At 34.9% G+C, this 22,277-nt stretch overlaps 1 long non-coding RNA gene across 1 annotated transcript; it reads left to right on the forward strand.

The window, feature by feature from the left end:
- Nucleotides 1–1,484: 1,484 nt before the first annotated feature.
- On the forward strand, nt 1,485–16,727 carry LOC149923324 (uncharacterized). Its single transcript, XR_016476951.1, has 3 exons — nt 1,485–1,733; nt 4,499–4,662; nt 16,566–16,727. It is a non-coding gene; the product is annotated as an uncharacterized LOC149923324 (long non-coding RNA).
- Nucleotides 16,728–22,277: the final 5,550 nt, after the last annotated feature.

Consider the following 22,277-nt stretch of genomic DNA (forward strand, 5'->3'; position numbering starts at 1 on the left):
GTGGTTATTGGACTTATTAATAAGTGTCGTAAAGTGCTAATCTGAAAAAATTCAAAATTACTCTGAGACATTTTCTAAATATGTCATTGTTTGTGATGATTGATATAAAATTTGCAATTATTTAATTCTGGTCACTGTTCTATTTAGTGTTTTTATTTTAACGCTAACAACTTAAGGTGAACTGCAAAATCAAGTGGTCTTGAACGCAATTGTTTCCCCCGCTTTAACGCCTGCTTCCCACTTCAGTTGATCTGTTTGAATAAATATTTCGATTAGGCTTAATTTTCCAGTTTTAAACCGTTGTTATTTTATTTATAACTTTGGTAATATTGAACCGATTTAAATTTCAAAGAAGGATTCGGATTCTGCGTGACATTGTGCGTCTAATGGGCCTAATTGTTACTAACTAAACGCTTAATTTGGTAAAGTCAAATCGGTGGGGTTTTACTAATTTTGATTTTTCTTTTTCCTTGTAAGATATATCAAAATAATTTATGTTGATACTAATTTCGTGAGCGTAAGTATTCATACAAGACCTCCAACGACGCTCTACGTCAAACAGAATCAAAATGGCGGCCAAATGAAAACGGCCGGAAACTTATGTCCGGGACTGTACCTAGTTGTAATATTTTAAAGTAATTAAGTGAACAAAATAGTTGAATAAGAGCGTCTTTTCGGTTTTTATGGCAAGGGCGCATGTGGGAAACGTTTTCGGGGCTCGAGGGGGGTGTAAATCATGATAACTTGCGAGAGGCTCGAGTTGGTTGTAATTCGAAGGGCCGACGAGTAAGTTTGACCCGGGGCCCCAGGAAACCTCTGCACGGCCCTGTTAATGGTATATTTACGGAATAAAAACGGTGCCTTTAACAATACACCCTTGTTACTTCATTTTCCAGATAAGCAAAACGTTTGAAAAGTTTTATAAAATAAATATATAAAAAATATAACCTTTTTACACTTGTAAACCTTCATAGCAGAAATAAAAAGGAGTAAAATAAAATTTTACCCATTTAATAAATTTAAAGGGGTAAATTTACTCTAAGGAACAAAACAGAAAAAGCCTATTTGTATACCCTTTTTTTAAGAGTGAGTGTCATTTCACACGGCTATCGAGGTTAGTACATAAAGCTCAAACGATATTTCCTTACTGCTAACGGAGTCATTTTGCACCGCCAAAGAGATAATTTTACACCTCTAAAGGTGTTGTTAAATTTATTTGAAATGCGTCATTTTATAACGCTATAGGGGTCATTTTACACATATAAAGGAGTTGTTTAATATCTTTAAAGGTATACTTTTCCTCTAATAAAGGCGTTATTTAATACTGCTAATGGTGTCAATTTACACCTCAAAAGGAGTTGTTGTAAAAGGCGTAATTTTAAAAGTACACCTATTTAAATACTGCAAAGGAGTAAGTTTACTCTCTAACATTGTGTCGTGTTACGACACAATTCTTCTTCGACTGGAGTGAGATACATTGGAATATTTTCCTTGAATAATTCGGTGATGGTGCTCCGTTCCATCAACAAACTTAAAAGAAAAATTTCGATAGCGTCGGTTCCCCTTTATGTAACAGGGTCATTTGGCTTTCCTGTAATAATGATAAAAGTCGTAGCGAAAATATATTTTTTAATGAAACCAAAAATAAATACCGTCCGGTCGTATTGCAACGTTACTTCAACCGCAAGCTACGTACTCCGAAAGTTTCGTTGTTGATGATAGGGAGGAATCAGGTAAATAAGTCTGGATTCTGTCAATTATAGATTCAAAATCCGCGTAAATGACGTAGGGAACCTAAAAATAAATGTGTTAAGCACGTGAATTCATGAATTATCGAAATTATTTCTTACCTTTTGGAGGCATTCAATTTTATCGAATTTCAAAACGGGATTTTTGTGTGGTATTTTGCAAATTGGGGGGTGTGAACGTTGCAGTTTTTCACGTGTTCATTATGGTTTCGTGCGCAGTTTTGTAAGCAATAACGACACGTAAATTTTCCCGTTATGGTTTGTGAAATGACTTAATAGTCGGCTAATATAAGTGATTAGGCAAAAATGTTGGTTTCCTTTTGACTAATGATTAAGGAGGTCTCTTTGCCGATCTTCGGGGGCTCTGTTTTCGCTTACCAGAAGAAGAAAAACTACTTTTTCATACCCGAAAACGTTGATAGACAGATTGTTTTTATTTAAAAAAAAATTTAGGTTTAAAATGATTTAATTCGAAAGGAAAGGTAATGTCACTGCAGTCTTATTCTTTTTCAAACATCACGTTTTTATTCTGATTAACGCGATGGGAATTTGGAGGTTGTGGATTAAGTTTAGCAAGGACACGCCACAAGAAACACTATTGGTCTTTGGTTTTAATGTTTAATACTCCTTTGCCGGTATTATCGAGCTCAGGGGTAGATTGATATTCGTACCCCCGACTAGCGGTACGTACGCTTTATTATCGATTTGAAAAAAAACAAGATACGGTCTATTGTACAGCCACTGCCCATATCATGAAATTCCCCAATCGCTTGTGTTATTTGCTTCACACTGGATTCTTTTTGTCCTGGTATTACATCTGGGTTAAAGTGTTGCTTGGGTTTTGCACCGGAAATACGGTAATACCTCGACTTCCGCACCATCGTTCATTTCGCGTACGTATCTCACGCGAATAAATATGTTCTACTTTAAGCCCCGCTTCTTATTTGAGTAATTTTTAAAATATTTAATTAATGCCGGTTTTCATGTCAAAGTTAATATTTCGGGGTCTGTTTGGGTGGCTTACGGGGTAAACCGCGAAACGACGATAGCGTCCTCAAGAACAAAGACTTCTTCGATGTTTTGAAGAAGGTCGTCCGCCGATTGCGGCGTAGTTTTATTTTTTTTTTAAATTTGAGTTTCAATTTTTTCTAAAGACTGAAAAATAGAAAAAGATAAAGTTTTGGAAGCTGAATAGTTTCAAGGTACTGTATTGTCCGATTTCATTATCCCTTTAAAATAAAAAAAATATATATAATAAATTACCATAGATATTTTTTATTATTAATAGTAATAAGTGTACTTACATTGCTTTTACTTCGGTGTTTGGTTCGAGATTTCCTTCGATGGAGTTTCCGCGAGTCTTTTATCCGTGGTTTTATCCATATTTACTTCCATGTTTAACTCGATGTACGATTAATTCCAGTATTAAAAAAAACACGGATAAAATAACTTCGTACTAATTTATTTGTACGTAACTAGGCAAGGAATTTGTCTATTTGCCCACTACACGCTCGATACTAGAACTCAGCAACTAAGTTCGTCCTGAAATTGGATCCTCGACCGTACCGTACGCACGGGACTACTGTCCGAAAATTCACGGAATCCCGAGCGGAATCGTCTACAAAACCCAAAAATGAAATTCCCAGAAATTGCATACTTCTAACCCCTATTGTGTGTTGAACCAGTATTAAAGTTTAACCCCGTGATTGAAAGAAAGAGTTGAGCAGCAGGCATGGCAGGAGAGAGATAAGGATTAAAAAGGATTTAAGAAAAAATTCAAAGATGAATATTTCGTGGAACTCGATATAAGAATACGCGAGACTTAGTTTAAAATTTTGAGTACTTTCAGAGACTTTGCTGGGGTTCTATAAGTTTGCAATCACTTCATTGGACTTTGTCGGACTACGCCAGATTTCAGGGGTTAAAGAATTTTTTTTAGACTTCGCTAAAAAGATTTCGTCATTTTTTTAAAGACTTTGCTTGTAAAATTAAGATATTTTTAACGACTTCGCGAAATCTGGTGTACACATTTCGCGAGTGACTAGCCCCTCGCTCGGATACGTCGACTTTTAGGAGATCGTGAAGCTGTTGGGGGTTGTTTTGATAGCGGGAGTCTGGAGTGGCAGAAAGTGGGCTACTCTGATGAATTATTTTGTATCTTTGCGCAAAACTAATGCTACGTACAGGTTGAAGAAACGTATTTTAAATTTACATGTTGTTTAAAATTTACTTTTTAGAAAACTGTTTCGCGCATTCGGTACACGGAATAATTTGTACGGTCTAGCTGTTTATCGCAACTGGTAAAGAGCGGAGGTCTGACCCGATCTTTTAAACCCTCCGCTTTCATGCCTATAAATCTGATAGATGCTAGACTCTGAAATCCATATATGTGAGAGATTTTTATTTATAAAAAATCTATATATCCCACTGTAGATTTTGTAATATGATAAAATCTCAGAGACCCCTTAACGTTAACCAATATTTCCAGTATTATTCTGAATTTTTTTCGTGTTAACCGATATCTCCATTATTATTCATTGGTACATCTATTCAGCTCTAAAATATAATGTCTTTTATATGTAAGAAAAACACATTTGTTTTTGTATTTATTTTTTAAATTATAAATATGGAAACTCTTCTCCGAGAGTTTGCTTTATGATTTCTTCTAAAGCCAGAAAAGCTTCTAAATCATAGTTATTTAATTATTAATTTTTTCTTCGTTAAGTGATTTTATTTAATGACTTTTCTAGAGGTAGAAGAAGTGGGGGGTAAGGATGTCGATGCTTGAGGTGTTGAAGTGGGTGATACTGACGCGACCGTTGACGATGAGGTTGCTACGAAAGAAGTCGAAGGTGAAGATGTGAGAGAAGTGGAGAGCAATGGGATGGAGTTCATTGCCGAATAAAGCGTAGAGGTATGGACATATTCCTCCACAGTGATGGTCAAATCCATCTTCTCCAGCTTATTAAAAATCACATAATAATATGAATACACAGTTATTTTTGTAAAAAAAAGGTTTTCGAAAAATAATCATACTCATGATACCTGAATAATAACTTCGAAGGTTCTTAAATTGAAACTGGGTAAATCTGGAATTGGGCAAAAGGTTGCTGTATATTTTAAGACCGCCACTACTACTCTTTTGTCTAAAGGTGCCCTGTTTGCATGTTATAATTCAGAAGTCTGTATGACTTTGACTTACTCGGGACGAGCTTATATACTAGTCAAAAAGGGAAATTTGCAATTAGAAAAGTTTGATGCACAGTCCCGGACAAAAGTTTCCGGCCGATTTCATTTGGCCGCCATTTCGGTTCTGTTTGACATAGAGCTGCTTGATGGCTTGTTGGAAAGAATATGCCCACGAAATGTTTATGCACATTTATTACGGTCTCTCACGTGGAAAAATAATAGTAATTATACTTGCTAGGTCCGATTGACTCGCAATGTCACGCAGAATCCAAATCTGTTTTTGAATTTCTAAAAGGTTCAAAATTGCCAAAGGTATCAATAAATTAATAACTGTTTACAGCTGAACAAGTTGGCAAGCCAAAATATACCTCTCCTCGGAAGAATTGTACCTAGTGGTATAAATTTCTCGAGACGACCCTTAAAAACGTAATCCCGGTTCAATCCCGCCCGGTATAAAAATTTAATTTTAATTAAAATAATTCTGACGAAACAACCGAGTGTAACTTATTCAGAATAATATAAATTAAATAGTTACCACAGCGAGTTAGACGTATTAAAACAATGCACAATTGAATTTAACCCTATTTACAGAACAAGTTAATCAGATAAATATAATACTAAGCAAATTGTAATGAAAGAAATATCTACAGAGGGTATTTGTATTTTTCTCGCTTATGAAATACTTGCCGCATCTTTAACGGTCATTTTATTTCAACACTCGCCCTTAATGAAGATACCGCAGATTAGCTATATTCGACATCTGGTTGACGTTGTGACACATACCGCATGAAAAAGACCAATACCGTCCAATTTCCCATATCATATAATGACTCGCACACCCAGGAAATCAATGACTGCATTAGGAATCGTATATGTCCAAATATCCACACCAATAGAAAATGTATTAACAAGAAGCGAAAAACTTACCATTCACAAAGCACAGAAAGCCACTTGACTAAACGACAGCTCGTATATCAATAAATGACCGTAGACTGAATAGTAAGGGCTCTTTATAAATAAAAACGAACGAACCCAATTGATGAACTGCATTAAACATCTTAATCAGTCGAGAAAACGTTTAAAATAAATAACGAAGTAATGATGACCCAGTTAAAAACCAGACCAACATAAGTGTAAGAGCACGATGTATACAACTCGATATTTTCTTCATAAATGAACTAATACGCTTGAAAACTAATATGCCAAATACACAAAAAATAAAAATATACCACTGGAAAAAAAGGAAAAAAATTACAAAAAACTAACGGGTTTAACCTTTTAACCATCTTATCTGCTGACCGCGCGTAAACAAGATTTTACCTTTAAATTTTCATACGAAAAAAATTTTGACTTTAAAAACTATTAATATACTCTTCCGCTTAAGCTGAACTTATAATTTTCTTTGAACCGTAACATGTATCGGTGGTGCTGTGGTAGAACACTCGCCTGTCATGCACGAGGGCTCGGGTTCGAATCCCGCCCGATGCGATCGCAAATTGATACTAAGAAGAATACCGTAAACAATTGTTGGACACCCTGCCATTTGGACGTTAAGACGTTTATCGTGACCCTCAGCACTCTGTCCGTCCGAAAAGTCAATAAGAAGAAGTTGGAGAGAAAACACCCATACATACTAAACGCATACACAACAAACTCATTACCCACAACCGCCATAACAAAAACTTAACGTGGAAGGAGGCGTTCAAGTAGGAAAACCAATTGGGTTCAAGACCACATTATTTGCCCTACATCTTGAGTAGTCAGCTTTAAATAAAAGAACTAAATTGGATTATGACCACCGGCCGTTAAAATTTAAGAACTAAATATGGTTACGAACAGAGTTCAAATGAAAGTTTATTTACACTCTAACAACCAATGACAATTTCTTATAAATACAATACAAACATGGAGGAATTTCCATCGTTTTTTTTTACTATACTACTTTGCGGCACGTTTTTCAACAACTTCTCGATTGTGATAGGCTCGAAAAAAAGTTCAATTTTAGATCACGCCACGCATTTTGTACCGCCTCCAGATGGTGTTGGACATTCCTTACGTTTGTATGGTGAATAGCACGAACCATTTCTGCCTATAGATTTTCTATGGGGTTCATAGCATACCCTTTGGCAGGGCAATTCATAATCTAAATAGAAGAACAAAAGATTCGTTATTTGAAAACTTCATTATATTTACACCTAAAAACACAAAATGTTTCGCTGTTCGAAATGACATCACTGACCCAATTTAATCAACTTTACCATCTCGCCAACTGTTCGCTCGCTGGCCAAAGTTTAATTCTAGATATGTGATCTTAAAAATTTACCCTAAAGCTGAAATGAGTGCGAAGCCTTTCCAATATTTCTGCCGTGGCTCTCGCCTTGTGGATTGGCGCTCAGTCGTGCATAAAATCGAAATTGCCGTTTTAAAACCTCTCCAATACGCTTGGGAAGTAATCATTTTTCAAGAGCTCAATATAACGACGGGCTGTAAGTAGGACCTTTGTAAGGAGTAATCTGAGCGGTAGGATTGCCGGTCAGAAAGAAAGGATAATAAACCGCCAAGGGAGGCCGGAATTTGCTACCGCTAACCTAGACTGGACACCTGAACAATGGCATCGGGTCGGTCTTCAGTGACGAAAAACCGTTCGTTGTGGGGCATAACGGCAAGGTAATCCGATGTGCCTATTCATTTGAACTATACTGTATGATAATGTTTTTCCGAAGTGGAACGCAGCGGACGATTTTCGGTTCGGGGCTGGCTCTAAGGGGAGAGTTCTGGTTGCCTGGTTCACGTAAATGGACGACGGTAGACCGGTTTCGTCCTATTTGGGACTCGTCAGTACCGTGCGGGAAATCTGGCTTGCGACTATAACACCGAAAAGAGAAACTAAGCTTAAACATTTTCAATTTAAAAACGAGTTGCAAAGCAACGGAAATACGATTAGGGGAAGTGGTGGAGGTAAGTATATACGCAATGTTTAGTTAAAAGGAACCACATATGGACTGCAATCCTTTACAATGCAGTCCATAGGTGGTTTTTAAACGTATATTATTATTATTATTTTGGTCAATAAAATAAATTACAATTGACAAAAACAAATACCCCTTTTCGGTACGTCAATGTCTAAGAGGAGGGCGGTTGTACTCTGATTGGTTGTTTGTACATGCGATCTTAGTGGAACGTTTTACTAAAACGCATTGCGCAAATAAATTTTTAATTTGAGTGTAATCGATTAAAAATTGTTTTTATAACTTTTTGTGGATTTGCAATTTTAAGTAAAAAGCCTCAGTCTTCCTAATAGGGTTTACATTCAAGGTTGTTGGGTAGATAGACAACGCCGACAGAATTCGTTGAAACCTGACGTTTGAAATTAGCTCCTCTCTTGTATATTATTATAGGTTGGTTGATTGCCTTGCTAAATCTACGTTTAGGAGCATAATTATGTTGTGCCAACCAAGAGTGCTCAGCTAAGACAGAATATTACGTACTAGGCAACAATAAACTACTTCTATTTCAATTAAAAAACGCCAAAAGGAGGAAAAGTCAAGGGAAAATAAAAAATACAATCATATGTGGCTCTCATCGGACTTTATCATCTCTTATCAATTGTGCAATCGGGAATCTCGGGCAGCTCGATCAAGAAATCACAACGCCGACAGAATTCGTTGAAACCTGACGTTTGAAATAATCTCCTCTCTTGTTTATTATTATAGGTTGGTACTGTGTTAGGAACCTGACATTTTTTGGGGTGAAATAAGGGGTATGTTAGGGGATACGAGCTGCCTATAGTAAAGCAGACGACGGTGTTATTTGTTCTTTTCGCCAAGCGGGCCGAGGAGAGCCAGATGGTGGCGTCATCTACTAGCGGGAAGGCGCGCTGTAAATATTTGTTCTACTAATTTCGTTGCGGGAGGTATCCCGATGGAGTTTAAAGATAAGATAAAGATTAGATAAGGGAGGGATATAAAGAGAGTTCCCGGGGCAGAGAGCACAGCAGTTTTTTTGGGACGACAGAGTCAAGAAGGTCAGAGTAAACGGTGGGCGAGGGCAGCGGGCCCAAGTCGAAGTTGTACAAACGCGAGAAGTGCGTGCGGAGTCGTGTCCCTCAAGAAAGGACTGTGCAGTGCGGTATTGTGACTACAAAGACTGTGTTCACAAAAGTAATTGTGCGCGGAAGTACAAGAAGTCCAGCCAGAAGTTGGCGGTAATTGTATCAACACTTTTTGTTCTTTTTTTGCATTATTTTGTATTAGTATTTTGAAGTGTATAGGGGATAATAGTGGCTTATATCAGGCCCTCGTTATATGATTATTTTTGCGACGCCCTTGAATTATTAAGCTCGACCCCGTAGATTCAGATATTTGAAACCGCTAACCACATGGTAGGTTCCCCAAACATTTTTTCAAGAGAAACCATCGGTCCGACCCATAATTTAGTAAGTAATCTTCCGATCAGAAATCTGTGTCTCCCAGTACCAGATCCCTTGAATTATTATCAAATCTGAGTCTCCCAGTACCGGATCCCTTGATTTATTGTAGTATCAAAGCTGTGTCTTCCAGAACCAGTCCTCCCGTAACTTTAATTGAACACTTGGCCCCTCTAGAACAGTAAGCTAGCGTCCCAGTTGTATTTCTTAAAAGTGTATTGAATTAGATTAAGTTGAACTTCGATTTACAATAAACTCCATTATCATTGCATTGGTTGTGTTTCCTCAATTCGTTTACACTTGGTACCAAAAACGGCAACTCGGGCAATTCGAGCCTCAAATAAATGTGATGTACACGATGCCAAAGCAAGCCTAAAAACTCGCTTTGCATTTATTGGCGTGGTATGCTCTATTAAAGCCTTAAACTTGCAACCCCCTCGTTCGTAATTGTACCCGTTTTCGGCCACGAACACGGAAGCGTCCTTATAACTGTTAAAATTTTATTTAATCTTATTTTTACTTTTATATCATTACCTACCTACGAATTCTGCCTGGCAACTCTAAATTAAATGTATAACCCAAAATGGGTCGATCTACTCGCTCTAAAAAAGCAAAAAAATCCATTAAACAATACTGGCCTAGCAAGTGATGATGATTTTGATACGTCTGACTCAGAAGAAGTTACAAAAAATTCAGTCCTTCGCGAACTTAAAACTATATCCTCCAAAATTGATGTCCTCAGTAAAAGTCGAATAAGCTTTAATGCAAAACTAGATAAATTAACTGAAAAACAATTAGCAATCAAAACCACATTAAGTCAAATACAGGGAAAAGTAGATAAAATTGATCCAATTAAAAGTGGAATTGCAGATTTAGAAGACAAAGTAGATAAGGTCTTATCAACAGCTAAAGAACTTAGAAGTTGTCATCCGACGTAAAAACCTTCTAATACGCGGTCTTCAAGACAATGAACTTGAAGACCGTAACCAATTGAGCGACTCAGTCTCTTAACTTTTAATAAGTAACTTAGAGATAACTACCAAAGTTAAACCAAATCAAGTATATCGCAGGGGTGCATTTCTAGCAGGAAAGAATAGACCTATTATATTCCAAGCTGAAACATATGACCAAAAAATGTCCCTACTTAAGAACAACACCAAACTGAAAGGAACTAATATCTACGTAGAACAAGACTACACCCGCTATAAATAAAGATTGTTTGGTAAAAACAAATTACCAGAGCGTCTCAAATAGGTTGCAACTAATTAAATTATTATCGCAAAGACATCTATAGATTAGATTTTGCAACCAAGAAAATGAAAAAAAAATGAAAATCTAACTTTAATTACTCCATTAGTAGGAATTTTTATTTGTTTTGTCAAATGATTGATATACAGGGTCTTTTTTTTTGCTCGGAAAAGTGTTTTTTTTTTCAAAAACTATTTATAGTACCGATTTCAAATTTGGAAGGTCAATTCTCTATACCGGGGGACATCAGTTTGAGAAATTTGAGCGTTTTCGGTAATGTTTTTCACCAATTTTGAAAAATTATTTTTCGACCACTAGGTGCGAGATAAAAAATTTCTATTATAAAGTTGTAGGCCGTCATCGAAAACCCTTAAAAATTGTTCACTCGACGAAAAACAATTTATTTATCAGTGAAAATTCGAGCTTGAAAAATTTACAAGTTGGTGAAGCCAAATTACGATTGTTTGAAACGATAATTGAAAAGGGAACAAGTCTAATACAAACGTAGTAGAGTTTTCACACTTGAAAAAATGTACACGTTTGGTTTTTAAATGCAGATATTTTATTCACATAAATTTTTACAAAACATTTTCAATAATATCACCATTGGCTGCAACACAGGTTTGTGCGCGGACAATTAAGTTCTCAAACGCTTTCTCTACCATTTCTGGTGTGACGTCTCGGCAAGCACTGATTATTCGTCTAATGAGTTCCTCCCTAGTTTCAATGGGCGTGGCGTATACCTTTGCTTTAACGAATCCCCAGAGAAAATAATCCAGCGGTGTTAGGTCAGGTGACCTTGCTGGCCAATGCACTGGACCATTTCTCCCTATCCACCTTTCAGGAAACTCGTTGTTGAGGTGCTCAGTTACTTGCCGGGAAAAATGCGGAGGGGCGCCATCTTGCTGAAACCACAACTGACGTCTTTCAGCCAATGGAAGGTCGTCGATTGCGTCACTCAGTTCGTTCTGTAGAAAATGTAAATACCTTTGGCCGTTGAGGTTCGTCGGCAGGAAAAAGGGACCAATCAAACGGTTTCCAACAAGTCCAACCCAAACATTGACCCGTTCAAATTGAACCTGGTGATGATATTCAAAACCCCAATGTGGGTTGATGTCAGACCAAAGATGGCTGTTTTGATGATTAAAGGGCCCCATCTCTAGAAAATGACGCTTCGTCGGAGAACAAAACATGGCGCAAAAATTGTCTCTCTTCTTGGACAGCATTTAGTAACCAGTTGCTAAATTCATAACGTCTTTGATGGTCTCCGTCAATTAGTCCTTGGTGGAGCGTAGCTCTGTATGGGTGATAGCGATTCTTACGAAGAATTTTCCACACACGATTTGCAGAACAACCCAAATCAGCAGCGGCGTTAGCGCAACTGTGGCGAGGATATGCCACAAAGTACGCGAGTACATTGTTCTCGAAGTCTAAATCCGGTTGACCCAATCCGTGAAACCTAGGTTGCACGTTACCAAATTGATTGAAATCGTGAATTGCTCGTCTTACTGTATTTACAGATAGTGCTCCATTTGGATGTCTTTCTGCGAAGATTTCAGTCACTCTTCTAAGGTTTTGCGCTGCTTCTCCATAGTAAATGGCAACTATCTCGGTACGCTCAGCTACTGAATAACGAGGCATTGTTCGAAATATTATCAAACACTGATAATAATCTCCCAAAGTTTTCCTTTAAATACCCAATGCATGTTTAGGATTGACCTATAGCCTCGTGTTTTTTAAATCCGGTCGTTTTTTTAACCAAAGTTTCAACTGGATTAGGTAATTCGGTTTCAATTATCGTTTCAAACAATCGTAATTTGGCTTCACCAACTTGTAAATTTTTCAAGCTCGAATTTTCACTGATAAATAAATTGTTTTTCGTCGAGTGAACAATTTTTAAGGGTTTTCGATGACGGCCTACAACTTTATAATAGAAATTTTTTATCTCGCACCTAGTGGTCGAAAAATAATTTTTCAAAATTGGTGAAAAACATTACCGAAAACGCTCAAATTTCTCAAACTGTTGTCCCCCGGTATAGAGAATTGACCTTCCAAATTTGAAATCGGTACTATAAATAGTTTTTGAAAAAAAACACTTTTCCGAGCAAAAAAAAAGACCCTGTAGTATATAAAAACATACGTAGTACTAATGCAAATTTTGCTAATTTTTATTCTACTTGTTGTACCGAGTTTTGCTTCGAAGTTGACGTGTTTGCCCTAGTTGAAACGCGGTACCCAAAAAACTTTGCAGATTATCCTATTTATACATTTGTTGGTAATGGTCGTGAGTCTGATCGGGGTGGAGGTATGGTTTTTTTTTGTTAAAAATAACATGCATTTTGAAATAATAGAAAAAGCATGCATATTAACGGAAAGTTGTGAAATCTTTTCTATTAAAATTGGAAATATATATATCTGTGTCTTATATCGATGTCATAATAGTTTTGCTAATTTTATTGATACTTTTGAAGAAGTTCTCAAACATCTAGGTACACCAAACAGTGCAATGAGCTTTAACCCTACTCTCGGACTTTCATCGCGTGTTGGAATGATGAAAGTCCGAGAGTAGGGTTAAAGCTCATTGCCCAATGGTAGAAATATTTTTGGTTTTGTATTAGTGTTAAGGAATCACTTGTAACAGTCACTCGCTGAAGAAGGACCACGGTCCGAAAGCACCGAATAAAATAAAGTTTTTTTCTAAGTCATGAAGTAGCAGCTTTTTTAAAATTTAACAATTTATAATAAACCATGGCTAAAAGTTTTAATATTTATAATCTTATAAAAAATGCAAGAGCAAAATGTTTAGGACAACTCTATTAAATTCCCGAAATAATCCAAGGAAAACATGGAATTTAGTAAACATTATTATAAATATATAGAAACTTCTCCGAATACTTTAATCCTGATATAACGGTTGACGAAAATCAAAATAAAGAAAATTATATACATATAAATCCATTATGTAACTCCATGTTCGTCGAAGACACCTCGAGTAATGAAATCTAAGAAATAATAGGCAGCCTTAAAACGAATTAATCCGTGTTTTGACGATATAAGCCCTAAAATTATTAAAAGGGTCTCGCAAATCGGTCATTATCAACTTATCTTTTAGCAACGGTATTTATCCTACGTTGCTTAAAAAATCGATAATCATTCCAATTTTCAAAAAAGGTGACCGCTCCAACCCGAAAAATTATAGACCAATAACTTTACTATCTATTTTCTCCAAAATATTCGACAAATGTTTTTATAAACGCCTACTAAAATTCTGCACTAAATTTAATTTAGTATCCAATAAGCAGTTTGGCTTTAGAGCGAATTCGGGTGTGGAGTCGGCTCTCTCTAAAGTGTATAAAAAAATAATCGATTGGCTAGACAATGGTGAATACGGAATTGGAGTTTTTTGAGATCTTAAAAAACCGTTCGACTATGTTGACCATAAACGACTTTTAAGAAAACTACAATTATTAGGCGTACGAGGAAAGAGCCAGGACTGGATTCTATTATATTTACACGACCGAAAATGCCAAACTAAATTCCACAATTCCCTTTCTAATGATTTTCGGGGGTACCTCGTATTCGGTGGTAAATAGACTTGCTAGCGCGGTCGGTGCTATTTACCACGGAAAAAATGATGCCCCGATTTTCGGTGGTAAATAGGCTGCTTCTTAATCAATGTTATCATCTTTCACTTCGGGGGACCTAACCTAACCTAACCTAACCCCCGATTGTCGGGGGTAAATAGACACAGGCTATTCGCCACCGAAAATCGGGGGTAAATAGACACGCCGTTGATCTTTAGCCCTTACTAAAACAACGGTGCTATGTTAAGTTTGTGGACTTTTCACACGTTAACACTATTATAAAATTTTCTAATTATTTTAATATTGAACCTTAAATTTTGACCTATTTTAATTCCATTTTTAGTTTTTTACTATTTATATAATAATTAGTCAAATAGTAATTGGACTTTGTAACAACAACATGATGTTACCATAATTTAGCATATTGAAAGAACTTCACCATCATCAATTCTATTATCAATATAATAGAATATAATATTGAAGCTTACATTAATAATTAATCCAGTTTTAAGCCCCAAATATTTAATGTACATGTACCATTCTAACTTAACAAATGTGTTTTAAGGCTTTACTTTTAACCTTCATTATTATTAGGTTTCGTTAATAATTATTTAAAGAAACAAGTTCTAACTTTAAACCTCAAAGAAATTATGTACTCCAATTCCAACTTTCAAAGACCAAGTTATAACTTCTAAAAGGTCCTGAAGATCTAAGGCTTAGAAGTAACTGTTGAATGCAAATTAACTCTAATGATAATTCATTTATACATCGGATATTTTTCACAAAATGAAGTAGAATATGTGAAATTACCATTAAACAAAATCTTTCAATTAACATCTGAAACTTTTCCTATTTGTCCGTTGTAGGGACTAGCTAGTTTGTTACTTTGATAGGCAAGATGGCGGGAAACGAAAATGAAACCAAAAGTTTAGCTGACGAGTGACGACAAAATTTTCTATACCACTTTGTGTGCAGAAAATAACCCAAGTTGGGCACGTGCAATAACCCAATAGCATTTAGTGAAACAAGACTACTCAATTAAGTTGTAATAAACCGAATTGGGTCAAAAGTGACTCAAAATGGGTAAAAAAATATTTTACCCAATTTTTTTACCCAACCTTTTTTAGAGTGTAGGATTCAGAAATGGCTTTTGGATAATTTCCTAGAATTAAACTTAGACAAAACTGTATACATGAAATTTCATAATATAAATAAAAAACGACCACCTACGCTCAATATATCTATAGGTAATACAACACTAAACGAGGTCGATAAATATAAATACCTTGGACTTTGGTTCGATCCATCATTAAAATGGAATACCCATACCGACTATGTTGCTAAAACAATTGCCTGCAATATCTCAAAAATTAATAAATGCAAACAGTTTTTTACTACTACTCTCAAATAACAACTATACTTTAGTCTAATATATTCAATTATTAAGTTTTGTATTCCCATTTGGGGAAATACATCTGAAACTAATTTAAACAGAATTTTCTTACTACAAAAACGTATGTTACGCGTTATTGACAACAAAATGTATAGAGACACTACAGGTCCGATCTTTCAAATGTACAATCTATTTAATATCTGAGAAACTGTTCTCTATTTCTCATTAATATTTATTTTTAAATCAATTGTAAAAACCTTTTATAACCAATTTACTCTTAGTAAATTAGCGAAATTTTTCACTGGAAATCAATGTATTATATAGAAACTCCCTTTGCAAAAAACAGCTTCAAACTAAATTATATATTCTGTAAAAGAACGAGTTTATTTAACAAACTTTATTGCGCCAACCAATATTGGATTAAATAATTTTAAAAAAGCCGCGCGATAATTTATTAAGAAAGCCCCGGTTTTATTATAGATAAGTAAAAACCAACCACATATATAAAATTGTATATTATTTGATTAGGTCCTCTACTATTATAATTTTTTAATAATTATTATTTCTTTGTTCTGCGTTGTTGTAAATCAATTTTTCTAATGTATTTTCTTTTGCTACGATAATATGAAAATATGAAGTTTAATGTTTTTCGGTGCTACGGCATAAAAGTCGCCTCGCGACTTAGCCAATTAACAATTGTTAGACTCAATTTTCACTAAAGCCAACTAAAGTTATTATTATTATTATTATTAAACATGAACTAATTCGTAACTAAAATGTATTGATTTTAAAGGGAGGTATATGGACACAATAGTATTTTGGTTTATAAAACGTACACGTTTAAATTAAACATAAAAGTTGGTAAATTTTATTTCCCATTAATTTGAATTGAATCACATCACATTAAATTATAAAATAAATAGTGCAGATTATAAATATACAAAAGTTAATATAGTTCTATTTTCCGAAATTAATAGTTGGTGAAAACATACCATGTCTTCGAAAAAGTGAAATTTATTGCAGAGGTCAATTTTCCGTTGCCTACAAATTACCTTCATTGCAAGTGGGTGAAAATGTCCGTTATGAAATACTGACAGAAAAGTATAAGAAAATAAAGGATACAGAAATTAACAATATTATTGTTTATGATCTTATAGATAAACACTCTTTGTACGTATAAATCGCATTCTATTGATTAATTATAATTAATAATACATATTTATTTATATTAAAAATATTGCGTTAACAGGTACCCACCATCTGATGTAATTGTTGCTGCGAAATTGTGCCATGAGTCTCCACAACTTGGTTCTATGGTAAAAACCAACATCTGTTAATTTATTTAAAGTATTTTGTATTTCAAAGACAATCGTTTTATAGAAAACAAGTCGGCCCAGGCCGTAATATTAGTTCCACATCAGTGTATTCGAGTGGGCAAACCCATAAACCCTTAGTAGACACAGGTAGGCAAACCAATACAAAATCTGATGAGGCCATGTGATTTCCTATCTTTTGATATATAATTTACCATCCTGTGTTTAAGAGTGGCCACCGCCCACCCTCAGGATACGCAGGTGGGCAAACCAATTTAAAAGCTGTTGAGGCCATGTGATTTCCTATCGTTTGATATATCATTTACCATCCTATGTTAAAGAGGGGCCACCGCCCACCCTCAGGATACGCGGGTGGGCAAAGCAATACAAAATCTGTTGAGGCCATGTGATTTTATATTATCTCGGTGATTAAATTAGTATTTTCTTAGAGAAGATATTTAATATGAATTATTAACAACTGCATAAATCATATCATTGCAAGAATGTATTTATGTACTACAAATATGGCAAGACGGAGATTCTGTCCCCATGGTCGCATACTTTTCAGCTTAAAGGCCTGTTGCCAAAGTGCTAGGCAAAGTGCTAGCCCATTTGGATTTTTTGGTTTCACTCTTTCAAGTAGACGCGAGCGTAGACGATTCCAATCTTTTACTTTTATTGTTCTATAGAAAAATTGGTATTTTCGATCACTCTCCCTTTAAGGGGGTTGTTCGGAGGGGGCGGAAATTAACGGCACTGCGTGAGCGTCAAAGAGTTTTATCGAATGAGACCAAATATCTGGACCAACTATACAAACTATACAAGTTCGCCAAGAAGGCGATAATATTATTTTGTGCCACACATAAACGACTTCGTTAAGCAAGTGCCACACTTATTTATTAGTTCTGACCATACACGGTTTCGATAAGAAAGTGCCACCCTTACTTAGTACTTCTGAGCATACACGGTTTCGATAAGGGGGGCTAAATTGTACCCCCTGTTTACCTGGCAGACCTGAAACTGGCCATCGGGAAACGTTGTGTAGCCCCACACTGTAATTCAAACTTCCCGCCACGCCCGTATCACCCTTCGTGGAAATCCACTGGGTGGGGGGCGGGGGGAGGCGAAGTTTGAGGTTAACTTGACCCTAAAACGCCGTAAATATACGTAAAATAACCCGGAAAAAGGAACGGGAATTGCGACAACTTAACTTGACAAATCCCCCCGCGTTGCAAAGAAAGACTAGAAGTTCCGAGTAAAATTTGTACAGAGCGTCCTGGCTTGGTTGGTAAATTCGTCGGTATAAGAGATTACGCGGCTTGCGGCTATCTGGGTTCGAGTCCCAGCGCAGCCAACAAAATAATTTACAAAATTTATTTTTCGCAGCTCCATCTACCGTGTCGTTGCTTTTCCACGAAAAACACTTAACGACAATAAATCCATAGCAATAGTCCCACTTCGATATATATATATATTTATATAAATATATATATATATATTTATATAAATATATATATATATATTTATATAAATATATATATATATATATTTATATAAATATATATATATATATATATATTTATATAAATATATATATATATATATTTATATAAATATATATATATATATAAATATATATATATATATATAAATATATATATATATATATAAATATATATAAATATATATATATATAAATATATATATATTTATATATATTTATATATATTTATATATATATATATATTTATATATATAAATATATATATATATTTATATAAATATATATATTTATATAAATATATATATATATTTATATAAATATATATATATATATTTATATAAATATATATATATATTTATATAAATATATATATATATATATATATAAATATATATATATATATATATATAAATATATATATATATATATATATAAATATATATATATATATAAATATATATATATATATAAATATATATATATATATAAATATATATATATATATATATATATATATATATATATATATATATATATATATATATATATATATATATATATATATATATATATATATATATATATATATATATATATATATATATATATATATATATATATATATATATATATATATATATATCGATGTGGAACTATAAATGGCACACAAAGATTAGAAACAATGAGTTAAAAATGATCTAGAAGTCCTTTAAATAGAAAGACGAATGAAAAACAAGGAATCCGAAATAGTTTGACAAGCTGCGCATATGACACTGATGAAAGTAGTTGGTCAGATAACTCTACCTAAAATGTTTGAAATGAAGAATGTCTAACTGAGTTTCCAAACAGTTTGAATCCTTGTTCCAGTGAGCAAATCCATGTTTCTCCGAACCTCTTAAATATCCAACAAATAGATGTAAGTCCATATATTGAAAAAATGTTTACGAACCACCTTCGACTGATCCCGCTAGAGGGCCTAGCTCTTTCAACCGATGGCAAAGCGGGAAAAGGTAATATTTTATTTTTAACTCCCGTTTTATTAGAACTGTTCCTCCTTCTTCAGGGATTTTTACAAGTCTGACAGTAAAAATCGCCGAAGAAGGAGGAACAGTTCCTCCGAAACGTTGGATTTTTTAAATTAATAAATTGTGAATTTTAAAACCGTTTTAAGTCTTAGAATCGTATATTAATAATCAGCTAGGCTAATACCCAAGGCCTAAGTCATCAAGCGACCTTTGAAGGCATTAATTCAGGTGGCCGGGTTACAATGCGTAGTTTCATTCATTTAGTTTTTCACAATGTGCTTCTCTTCACTTCTACTTTTTTATAATTAACGTTTATACTAAAAAAGAATGTATAATTTAAAAAAACATCAACCGTTAAATTATACTGCTTTTTCAAAGACTAATATTATTAAAGTAATTTAGTCATATCCCCACCACGCACAAGTTTCTTCTTAACTTAAGTGGATTGGGGAGGTGTAGTATACCTTTTGCAATGTTTGTAAAACCTCTTAAATGCACCAATAAATTAAATTAATAATAATAATAATAATAATAAGTGGGTAAGTTAGTTCTTCGTATTACTCTTTCGATTATAAAATTAAATACTATCGAAGCTTTATCGCAGTTGAAGCGCTGGTCACCAGATAATTATCGTACACGTCGATAATTTCAACATCATTTTTGGGACGTACGATATTTTGAATGATGAACTATATAGAACGCATTTTTCGATAATTCTACTCACCCGTACGATAATTTTTATAATTGGCAGAAAACCAGTTGAAACTTTAATTTTTAAACATACGTTTTCAATCGGTCGAACTTTAAGTGTTATTAAAATTTTGGATTTCACAAGTTTAACGTCACTTTTTCACACACAATTTAAATCTACCGCCAGTTTTCAGGCATACGATAATAGTTTTTGAGATCGAGACTTTTTTGCCTGTGGTACTATAATTTGCGTTTTAGGAACTGACAACGCTGCTGGTCACTACGAGGTAATTTCATCTATGTTTTCACTGCTTTCGTATAAGGCTAAGGTTACATGATTAATAATATTTATTACAGCTTGGACTACGCTATCTTGCAATAACAATTTTGCTAGAGTGAACGGTGAGAGATGCGAAGCGAGAATCGCGTATTTGGAGGCATGTAAAGCGAAAGTCGTCGCCTTGAAACGAAAAATCGACGCGAACGAAAAGCCGAAAAACAAGAAAAGCCTATCGCCAGCATGCTGATCGCACGAGACGAGAAATGTTGGGATCTCGCTAAGGGATAAATTTGGAGCGTGCGATTAAAAACACTGATCGAGATCTATTATAAAAAGAAAAGTTAGATTCGGTGTATTGTATATTGGATGCGTCCGTCGAATTTATCTCGTTGGAAATATTTTCTTCAATTCCAGAGTAGCCCTGTTTGTTAAAGGAACTGGTCGCGGCTAAAGACGGTAAAAATATATCCATTTTTAAACTATAATATTTGACAATTTCGCGTATATTTGTTATTTAAGTTTTTTTTATTTTGAAACGGGTTTTTTAGCTAGTAGTTACGGAGTGGTTAGCACTTTTGCCTCGCAGTAATAGGAGCCGGGTTCGGTCCCAGCTTGTGGCACTGGGTGAAAACTCGGAACAACTCCTTCTGCGATGAGTTTGCAAGTTCTCTCCTCCACTGGTTTAAGCGGTTTTCCCCCGAGTTCTTCGGTTTCCCCTCCATAAAAAACTTGTCGAGGTTAACGGTAATAGTTAGTGTAGGGAGCTGTTGGCTCGATCTCGTGGCATGCAGGGCTTGCCACGACCCTCCTACGCATTGTAACCCAGCCGCCTGAATTAATGGCTTCAAAAGTCGCTTGATGACTTAGGCCTTAGGTGGTGCCTTGGGTATTAGCCTAGCTGATTATAATTATTATTATTCTAAACGGTGGAAACAAGTAACGTTGATTCGGCTGGCTGAGAGGATACTTTGGCAAATATTAAAGATGATGATGCTTTGGATCTTACCTTATCAGATATCGATGATGATTTACCTTAAGTTATTCTTCTCACTAGTCCAACGAAGCCAAACATAAAATTTAAAACTAAAGAAAGTGGACCTGAAAATAGAGTTACGACCGATTACTCATTGAGACTTTTTTGCAACACAGTTTCGTCAACTATTAACGAAGAAAGTACGGCAGAGAAAATAATCGGATTTGATTGATGGTAAGACCAGATCTTGGACTTCGTATACGACGACCATATGCCTCCTAAATTTGAAGTTTGACTGTTACAAGTCGCTTCAAGCGGATGATTTTTAACCACCATTTAAAAAAAACATTACATTATTTAGTATCTGAAGCAGATAATCGATCGAACTCGAGTAACGCATTTAATTTAAGTAGAGTATGTTTATTGTAAAGCTTTTTTTGGCCTTCAAAAGAAAAAGTTTTAACCCAGCCCACAAATTGGACTTTTGTATGACACTGCGGAAGGCTCAATTGGCGAAAGAGGGCCGACGCGGGAATTTTTGAGGTTGTTAGTTAAAGGGTGCATCCGAAGTTTAATTTCTTCTAGGCCAGAGAATTCAAGATCTTAAGTGACCAGCCCAGCAGCGTTTGAGAGAAACACTTATAATTTTGTTGGCCCCGCTTTATCATTGTTCCTTGTACACGATGGCCCATGTTCTTCGTGTATGTCAAAGATCACGTTTGAATATATTATTAAAATTTATTCTTGGGAAATTAAGTTGTTAATTAACGACACGGAAAAGGATGATTACAGGAGTCAAATTTGGTGAAATGTTTTAAGCTCTCGATGGTTTGGTCAATCTGCTGTCATTTCCTGGAGCTAATCTACAGGTTTAAGAAATGATTGTATAAGATTTGCTTCCTTT

This window comes from Leiobunum rupestre, chromosome 10 (genome assembly GCF_980474605.1).
Source record: "Leiobunum rupestre chromosome 10, qqLeiRupe1.1.hap1, whole genome shotgun sequence".
Classification (NCBI taxonomy): domain Eukaryota; kingdom Metazoa; phylum Arthropoda; class Arachnida; order Opiliones; family Sclerosomatidae; genus Leiobunum; species Leiobunum rupestre.